We start from the raw sequence: 8,693 nt of genomic DNA, 5'->3' as shown, positions 1-8,693 counted from the left end.
GGCAGTCTGCTTCATTCAGAGGCCACCAATTTAACTGTAAATCTTAACCAGAAAACATCTTCATAAAAATATCCAAAACTATGTCTGACCAAATATATGAGACATGCCATTTATGAGTTCAACCAAGTTGACACAGAACTTAACCTTCACCCAGAGCTATTTCTTTAAAATTCAAAATGAATTAATGAAATGAGGCAGAAAGAAAAAGAAAAATACTGATGGTTTCACTCATGATGGCTTCACTCATAGCAGGAGTGTTAGCAGGAGGGTAAGGGTTCAGTATATATATATGTGTGTGTGTTACACAACACACATATGTATATATGTACACACATATGTATACACACATACGTATGCACACACATGTAGCTATACATATATGTGCACATATACACATCACACACATATATGTACACACATATGCATAGTGATTATAATAAAGTAAAAATGAACAGCAACTAACAACTAAAAACCAGAGACATTCTACAGGGGAGGAAAGGGGAAATAGGATCAAAACTGGGTTGGAAAGAGCACATGAGACTATGGTGATGGCACATGGGTGATGTGGTGGGAAGTCCACTGAAATGAAAAAATGTACAATATGAAGAATAATGTAAACAAATACATATAAAATAAAAAAAAATGAAAACAGTATTCTTTATGAATAAGATTGATTAAGAGGACTAGAAAATAGCATACACAGGTTGCCCCAGAAAGACTGCTTGGGCCTCCTCCAGACTCTAGGGGGCTCCTGTGAGCAGTCACTTGCTTCTAAGCCCAAGCGGGTGGGGCTGACAACCCTCCCCAAGCTCAGCCAACTCTGCCATGACTTTGCCAGGACTGTCTTATGCTACACCTGATGCCCTACTCAAGTCCATGGTCAGTGTCCAGCAGGACCGACACACTGTCTGTGTGGAGAGACTGAAGAAATGGATGAATGTGACATTTTAGGTGAACTTGGGGAGCTCTTAATAGCTTTCCAAAAGCTGGGCTCTCCCTTCATGTCTGCCTCTGCCTGCTTCTGCCCTTATGGCTGACAGGTGGATTCAAGCTGTGGGTGCTGAGCAACCATACCTTTTCCATGTCCCCTTCCCTGTGTCTCCAAAGGACAGCCACGGATCACATATACCAGCTGTCTGTCCTGACTGTCTAGCCCCCTCCAACTTCAGGAGTCTATCTAGCCCATGCAGGGCTGCCAATATGTCTGTGCTATTCCTGCCTTCTCTGGGCCTCAAAAGTCTTCCCTCTGCTCCCCAGAACTTCCAAGTGTCTCCCCCAAATCCCAGATGATGGTTCTGTGTTGGTGTCCTGTTTTACTGGACTTCTGCTTTCCAATGGGCCTGTCAGACACCATCACTCTGTACTGGGGATGCAGAGGACAAGACCCTGACTTCTCTCCATCTCCCTCACTGAGGACCCTGTATTCTGGTGAGTACCTGCCATGCTTTCTTCCTGCTGTCTGTCTTGGGAACAAGATATCTTCTCTTGAAAGAAACCCATCTCTCCGGTCCCACCTGAGCTCTGTGAGCTCGCTGAGCAGAAAAGAAAAAATCTGCAGAGTCAGATGGAAAGCCAGTTCTCTGGAACCTTGCCCTTCATTCTTGTCATTTGGTGAAGTCATGACCCAGAGTATATGAGCCACTAAGCTTTCTCATGCTTGGCAGGGCTTGACAGAGAGGCATGGGAAGGACAGTTCCCACCACTAGCCATGGCTCCCCAAACACTCAAATCCCCACCCTCACTGGTGTGAAAACGGACCTCAGGGTCTAAGGGTGTCTATGGGTATCCGTCCCCTGCTCTGCCTCCCCCTACCTTCTCCGTCCCCTTCACTGAGGACAGGACAGTGCTCCCCTCTTTCTCCTGTACAGAGCAAGGGTGGCCACAAGCCCACTGTGGCCTGGGAGCAACACCTCATGGCTGGATGGCCTCCCTCAAGCTGGCCTGGCTCTTGCTCACCGGGTCTGCTCCCCTGCGCACTGCGGCAGCTGCCCTCCCTCCTGGCTCTTCTCTGAAGGCCTAACTCCCTTGGGCTGAGTTTGACCTTTGCTCCCTTGCCCTGCGTCCTGCAGCTGTCTCCCAGGGCTCACACCACCCACCAGCAACCCTTCACCACACTGGCCTGGTTCCACTCCTGTTTCTGGGAACCTCCCAACCAGCTCTGCCCTCTCCCTGCCAAAGACCTCCCTCTACATCAGGCCCCTGCCCCTGGTCGAGAGGCACTTTGGTGACCCTCCCCTGGCAGCTTCCTGTGCAGACTGGCTGGCCAGGCATGGGCAGGGACTGCATAGAGTCTGCGCCTGTCATGGCCCCCACCATGTGCATTCATTAAACAACTCAGGCTCAATTATGTAATGACAACTAATTAGCAGAAAATCCTGGGGAAAAAAAAAAAAGCAAAAACTAGTGTGTAAGGTAGAAACAACTTGATTTGGATTATTTATTCAGTGGTGGAAAGAAAAGTGTGTAATTAAACATTTACTGAAGATCAGGGCTCATCATTAGAGCTGCTTCAAGTGCAGAAATTGCTACAGGCTTAGGGTTGTGCTTGTGCCACATGCTGGGGGAACCTAGGGTGTCTGGGGCTGGGGGTGGCTAGGATGGTGGGTGGAGAAAAGCCTCCAGGCCTTCAGAGGCAGCAGCTGGAATCCACCCTCACTTCCATGGATGGGAAAAAGAAGTCCAGGATGGGGCAGAGTTGGGCAGCCCAGATGCCATGCTTTGCCAGTGGGGAAGCCCACTCCATCTCTCTAGCTCCACACACAGTATAGAGCCCATCACAAGCAATTACACTTATTTGTCTGCAGGGACTGGGTCGTTTTCATTTCTCAGCCAGGCATCCAATCTTTTGCTCTTGTCTCAGTAACTCTTCAAATCCTGCCAGCATGGGCAGTGAACAGGTAGGCTTGAGCAGGCAGAGGCTGGAGGAGCCCGAGATCCGTGGGCACTGAATAGTCGACTGAGCTGCAGCTAGTCTGCACAGTGCTGATGGCCTTTGATATTGCACATGGCAGTCCCCATGGCTGTCAGCGTGGGTGAGCAGTTCTCCAACACCACCTAGGGGTGGATGGAGTGCTTACATGTCGGGCCTTAGATTCCCACTCAGTGACATCTGTTCCCTCCCGGAGTGGGTGGCTGAGCTGCTCTGTGACTGTTTTTGCTTTACTTCTTCCTGAAGTGGAAGGATCTGCCTGAGGACACAGGGGAGACTTGGGACTGGATTCAAGAAGCTGCCCACCCACTGTTTAGCTGGACACTCTCTGCTCAGCCCTGCTATTCTAGTCCAGCGCCCCAGGAAGGGCATGGAGCCCATGTGGGCGTGCCACCAGTCCTGGCATCTCCGCCACTTCTTCCTGCCCGTCTGCCCTTGCATCCTCCAGCTGCACACTCAGTGCCTTGGTGCCTGGGAGGTGGCTGCTCACTGGACTCTCTGCTTGGGGCTTGATCCCATCTCTGGCATGTTGGCAAGAGGCAGACTGTGGTTCTCAAATGCAGTGGCCTCCAAAATTACCCAGAGTTTATGATTTAGGAGGTCACTAAACTTTGTCTTTTTTTTTTTTAAGGTTTATTTATTTATGCATACAGAACTGGGGTACAGGCTAGAGGGGCAGGGGCAGTGAGAGGATTCACCAGAGACAGAGTAGAGAGCAAAACAGGCAGATTGACGAAGTACACTGCTGAGGGGAGCAGAGGGCTGGCCAGGAGAGGTACTGTGCTTTAACCCAATGCATCACCAGGGAGGGCCCTAAACTTTGTCTTTCTATGAAGTATCCAGATGTTGCTGCTGGCTGTAGGGAAAATAGGGACCACAGTGGGGTGGGGAGAGCTGGACCTGGCTGGGGAGAGCCAGATTACTCTGCTCTCTGTCTGTGTGGCATTGGGCAAGAGTCAGAGATGCTGGGCTGACACCTCATTTCTAATGTGGGATACCCCATCTCTCTCGTGTCATTGTTTCTGGAGGGACAGGAAAGGAGGTGGTGATGGGGATCCCCTTTTTTCTTCAAACAGGAATACCCTCTGTGTCAGGGTTCTCAAGTCGCTCTGGCCTCCACCCACCAGGGTAGATGTGTCTTCTGGGCCCTCCTCGCAGATAGCACTCTCTCCAGGAACAGGAGTGAAGGAAACTGAGGAATCAGGTCCTACTCACTCCCCACTTTCTCTGTGATAGGAGAGTCTGTCACCAAACTGCAGCTACAGGTCAAACACACAAGCAAGGACAAGTAGCGACCAGCTTACTCTGAGGCGTTGCCACAGCCACCAGCTGGGGCCTGGTCAGAATCCTCGCTGCCCTGTGAGTGTGTCCCAGCTTCTCTGGGTGCTACATAGGGCTCCGGGGCACACACTATTCATGGGGATCCAGGACTGGTGGCCAGACACCCTTGTTGGGAGCCTGGGGCACCGGTCTCTGCACTGCCTCTGGTTAGGCGCCTGGCCTTGCCCATGGCCACTGTCCTCAGAGGACTCTGAAGGCAGCACCACCCTCCTCCACCCCTCCTCTTCCTGTTCTGTGACCTCAGACACCCTGTGTATGCCACATGCTCTGAACTGGTATTTCAACTGGTATTTCACCAGCCCAGGGGAGCTCAGTTCTAAATTCCACTGACCACAGAGTTCCTTGCAATCCTCCCTCAGAGGCGTCCTTGCCTCCTTTCACTTTTCTTCTGCCAGCACCTCCCAGGAATGGTCAGCCTGGCCTGTGTCAGGATCCAGCTTCTTCTGGAACCTGTGTGAAAAATTCATAGGCAAAAAATGAGGTGGTTGATAAGAGTGTCTGGATTGCAATTTCTCCTTCATCTGACTCTGAAATAGCAACCCTGGCTAACTAACTAAACCTTATGCTTATATTCCTCCAACTCTATCTGTTCTTCTGCAAATGAAGAAACCCAGGGGTGCTGGGCAAGGTCACGCAGCAAGAAAGAAGCTGTGCTAATTGTCTGGCTAGTGAGAATAAAGCCTTAACCAGCATGTGTCCTACCGTGGCCCCACCAGTCTTGCCAGAACACCCTGGAAGTCTCTGGTACAGAGGGATTGGAAGCTATGGCCTTCCCAGATAACCTGTCTCCCCAGGTCCCTACCTCTCTAGGGGAGGCTGGGCCGTCACTCTGACTGACCATTTGCTCAATGCTGTGTGGCTGAGCTGTAGTTCCAGGCAAGGTCACCGGATGCATCTCTGTACCTCTTCATGGAGCCCAACACTGCCGTGAGCTGCTGCTTCCCCTTGCAGAATGCTCTTTGTCCTGTTGGAGCCCATAGCTACCACAGAAATAAAATCCGTTGCCAGATAATTCATTGCACACCCTTCACAACTCAACTTAAGACTGCCCTGTCCGAAGGATCTTGTGATCTTCCTGAGGCTCTATGTTCTGTGCACATGTGAGCTCACAGGTGAAATTAAACAGGGTGTTCTGGGCATGGTGACCAGGTCGTGTGGCCTTGGAGTGCCCAGCCTTCCACAGAGTCCACTTCAGCATGTTACAGGGATGCCAGTTGGGGCCCAGTCACACCAGGGCCTGCTGTGCTGGGTGGAGATGGGTGCAGTTGTAGGAGACAGGGTGGACCAGGGTCTGGTCAGCTTTTATTCCACAGTGATCATTTTCTTGCGGGGCTCCTCACTGCTCAGAGCTTGGGGTGTTGGTCTGATTCTACCCTCCTCCCTTGGTGGAACACTTTTGGGGTGTGAGTCTTTGTAGAGGGGACAATGGGGAACAGGCTTGCCCTCAGGCAAGGTCATGTCAGAGGCTTCTTCCATCACAGGATCCAGAAACTAATGTCATCAGGCTGGATCTGAAGAGAAACATTAAAAAAAAAAGGCCTTCAGAAGCCTGAGGCTGGAAACAAAGGAGCCCCCACGGAGAGCAAGGAAAGAGGTTCAGGTCGATGGTTCCAGAGTTCACACACTGCTCCAAGGGTCTGGGGGGACCCAGAGGTTTTCCATCTTGTCCCTCTTCTACCCTCTCCTTGTGAGCAATGTCACCCCCTGATGAAGGGAGACCACAGGTTTTTCAGTTGACGGGAAAATGGAGTGCATTTTCCGACACCCCTTCTCAGGAGGGAACACCTCCGCATCCCATATGGCCCCTGAAGTGCCATTGGCCAAGAGAGCAGAAAACTCCCCACCCCTGGTGCTCTGAAGCAGCATGGGAAGGGCAGCGGAGCGTGGGTGTGCCCTGACCTCTGCAGGGCAGGGGGGCTGAGCTAACCAGGGCCTAGGTGGTGGGTGTGCCTGCAGCTTCACCACTTCCCAGTTATCATTCAACAGCCTGGGGTGCATTCCCACTGTCTCTCTGTTGGGATTCACAACGCAGTTCTTATATCAAAGCGGGTGGTGATGGTGGTGGTGAAGGGGGCTTACTTTTATAGGGTTGGGAGTGAAAGATTCGTATCCTGTGTCACAGACAGGCTTCGGGGGACTCCCACGGAACACAGAACCACTAATGTAAAGCTGGCAGGCTGACTGATTGGGAAGCAGGAGGCCTGAGGGCTCTGATCTGGCACCCTGAGCAGACCAGGGCTTAAATCAACAACCAGGTGGCGTTTTGAAGTGGCAGTGTTTAGTCCTAGGGAAGAACTAGTAGCTACTGCTGTTTGAAGCTTGCTGTGCCAGGCAGCGTGGGAGTTCTGTGCTGACAACCCCTGCTTCTCTCCCATCCTAGCCTGGCCAGGTGAATGTCACACCTGATTTGCCAATAAAGACTAGCACCTGTTCGCCTTCTCTTTTCTTTCCAGACCCCACCCCCAAACTTTCCATGTGACTCCACATTTGTAGAGATAGCTGATTTCTTGGGAGGGAGGTGCTCTTGTTCCGGGCTCCTTCCTGGTCTGGGAACTCAACCTGAGACCACAGAAATATTATTGTCTGTGATTATTTTGGGGTTGTTGGCATTTTGTGTGAGCATTGAGGTGTTGCTAGCAGGGGCCCCAGCTCCCACAGAGTTGCAGTGAGGGAGGACAGAATTCTAGAATTGCAGACTCCAAGTGCTCCACTCTCTCTCAGCCTGGCTTTGCTGAGCCCCACCTCTTTCCCAGAGATCTGGGGATTTGTCCGGGCTCCCTCTTGTCCCTCTTTTTGGAGCTGTGACTTATCTGCTTTGTTGTCCTCTACCTGCCTGGCCACCACCACATTGTCCTTGGGCCCACACATAGCCCTCTTCATGGTGTCTGCTCAAGGGGCATTTTGGAAAACTTTTCAAATGTGGGCATGACCTAGAAGGTGACAGCATACTTATAAAAAGTTGTTTAAAAAGTGCTTCCCATTGGTTTGAAGTAAACAGTGTTTTTTATGTGGAAGAAAAGTCAGATGATTCTTGCCTCTCAGTCCTATTTTCATTTCCTAGAACACCTAAGCAAGTGTTGCATTTATTTAGAAAATGAAAGAAGACAAATGCATGAATGTCCATACAAATGAAGGAACGTAGGCAGAAAGAACAGATAAAGAATCCCTATCCCCAAATAGCCAAAACCTGGTGCCTCACTTTTATCTTCCTTCCTGAGTCTCTCCCCTCTTTATAAAATATTTGAGATTGGGGGGTGAGCTAACTTGACTTGATTTCATCAGTTCAGTACTTACTAACTGAATCTGGTCAGCTCAAATAAATCTTTTAAAATCACCCCCTCCCCATTTTATCAAGTTTATCTGTTTAGTCCCATTCATTGCTCAGTGGATAGCCCCTTTCTATCCTAGGCATTTTTCTTAAGGAACTTGGAGGGACCATCTGAAGCCTGAATTCCACAGCCAGATTATCAATGGCTTCTGGCCACATTTTCCGGCTGTCTGTTACTCCTGCTAGCTGAGCTATTTATACTTTGTCGGTCAGCTGCCTTGGAACAATGCACTGTAAGCAGTTTAATCCCTTGGCTGACTTCTTCATCCACAGAGTGTTAGAGAAAAGCTTGAGGAGCCCTGGGGTGGAAGGAGGGGGAGGGGTGGCCCTGGATCTTAATGCTATAGTTTCGTCAGCACCTCACTCTCCAGCAAGTCACATATTCCTAGCACCTAAATTCTTTGTGTCCTTGATCAGTTGTTTTCAGTGTCTTAAAGGATTTGGCTGATAACTGAGGACTTATAATTAGTGATATCCATGGGTTGTCCTGACTGGGCTGTAATGTAGGTGGCAACTTGTAAGGAGATACAGGGAACTCCATTGGCTCCATAACCTCAGGTTAGATGCACACAACACAAATGGGATATCCACGACCCTCATCACTTCTACCCCAGTTCCCAGAGTTATTTATGCTGTCACCAAACACTACTATCACCACTGAGTACACTTCCCAACCCCTACGTTACACCATCATCATCAATACCTCATGCCCACTCCAAGCATGACAAGTCATCATCCTCCATTACCAACACCAGCAGCAATCCCACCCCAGTCCCAAGACCACCACACCATCAGCCCACGCCCATTTTCCCTATTACCTCAGCTGTCCTTAGAATCACCATGTCTAAACAGCCGAAATCTACCTTCCTTGTAGATTTCCTTGTAGCTGCTTAAACTTCATTTTCCTTTCTAAACTGTCCTCGAGATATATGTATAAAGCTAATTTCTTTTGTGTGAAAGAGGAGTTGGCTTATAACGTTGCCAGGAGTGGATGATAGCCTTGGAACGGCCTACTTACTCTAGACCGCAGAGTATACTGAATGCTGTACTGGTCAGTGCGAACCTGATGTTCATGTTATTATTATTATTTTTTAA

This window comes from Condylura cristata, unplaced genomic scaffold (genome assembly GCF_000260355.1).
Source record: "Condylura cristata isolate star-nosed mole 26May11 unplaced genomic scaffold, ConCri1.0 scaffold00002, whole genome shotgun sequence".
Lineage (NCBI taxonomy): Eukaryota > Metazoa > Chordata > Mammalia > Eulipotyphla > Talpidae > Condylura > Condylura cristata.
The sequence above is the reverse complement of the archived record's forward strand: the minus strand, read 5'-3'. Positions refer to the sequence as shown.